This window comes from Trichechus manatus, unplaced genomic scaffold (assembly GCF_000243295.1).
Source record: "Trichechus manatus latirostris isolate Lorelei unplaced genomic scaffold, TriManLat1.0 scaffold00085, whole genome shotgun sequence".
NCBI classification, from domain to species: Eukaryota; Metazoa; Chordata; class Mammalia; order Sirenia; family Trichechidae; genus Trichechus; species Trichechus manatus.
This window is the reverse complement of record NW_004444021.1, coordinates 9,841,514-9,842,998: the sequence shown is the minus strand read 5'-3', so window position 1 is coordinate 9,842,998 and position 1,485 is coordinate 9,841,514.

The window sequence follows — 1,485 nt, the reverse complement described above, 5'->3', positions numbered from 1 at the left end:
CTGAGTGCCATTTGTTGGCTGCTAGTGTGGCTTTTTTCCACTTCTTTTGATTTCTTCCTTACCTCTCACCACCTCCCCCTCCTTTCACTCAAATACCTGGCTCCATGCGCCATCTTTGCTTCTTCCTGAGGGGCTGTGGAGCTCCGTTTGAGTGTGGAGCTTCTTCCTGGTCTGGGCTGCCATGCTGGTGGGATCCCGGGACTTTTGTTTGTTTGTTTTGAATTGTTTGTTTGTTTTCCTTTCCTTTTCTTGAGTCGGGAGCCCATTCAGGCTGGGCGGTGCTGTGCGGCTTGGGACCTACCTCCTCGGCTTACACAGACAGGCAGAGGGATCCCTGAGAACATTTCTTTTTTCATGGTTTTTTTTTTTTTCCCCTGTTTTTTGGGGGGCTTTTCTTGTTCTTTTTTTCTTTTTTTAAATTTGTTTTGCTTTCTTTTCCCTCCCTTTTCCCTTTTTGTCTTTCTTCATTACTCAGTTTCTCATCTTTCTATACCTTCCTTCTCTTCCTGTTCCCTGAATACCTGGTGCTGAATACCTCTACGCCTTCTAGCCAGGCTGTACTGCAACACGTGAGAACAACTTCCCCAGAACTTGCAGCTGCACCGGAGGGATGCCTGGGAGCTTTGCTATTCTTTTTCCTTTCCGATTTTTATTTATCCATTCTTTTCTTCTTCTTCTTCCTCCCTTTCTGTTTTTCTCCATTTCATAGTCTCTCATCTCTCCACAGCAACAGCAAGCTCCCCAGCACTCTTTTTTGTTTGTTTGTATGTTATTGGCTCCATTTCCTCTCTCCTCTCTCCCATATCCATCTTAGCTCCACACATAACAATCTCCCCCCTCCATCCTGCCTACCTGCACCATGCACTTAACATCACACCACCCAGCACCACAGGCACAGCTTACCAGAAACTGCCTTGCACTGATTACCAGCCCAGCCTGGTGGCTGTAGTAAGTGCCACAAACAACCCATCCCAGTAACTCCTCATCAGCTAGACCTGCCCTGCTGTACCATATCTGAGTGACTGACCCTGCCAATTGGAGAAGGAGGCAAAAAGTATCAGTCCCACAGGTGAGCAAACAACAAAGAACACACAGACCACCTGCTCAGACATAGCCAAATTAAAAAAAAAATAAAAGGAGGACAAAACAAACAAATCTACAATCAATAAACAAGAAAAATAACTACTGAATGCCCAGAAGACAGCAGACAATATCAACACATTTACAAAAACAGGACAGGATGGTTCCAATAGGAGTCCAAAATAAAACACCAGATGACTTTACAGTAGAAGAAAAGGCACTAGAACTACCTGATAGGGAATTCGAATCTCTAACACTCAGACTTATCCAAGAGTTGAAGCAAAAAGCAGACAAAAATGAGGAAAAAATAGACAAATTCATGGAAAAGGCAGACAAATTCATGGAAAATACAGACAAAAAATTGGAAGAATTCAGGAAAATAATGCAGGAACAAATTGCCAGAAT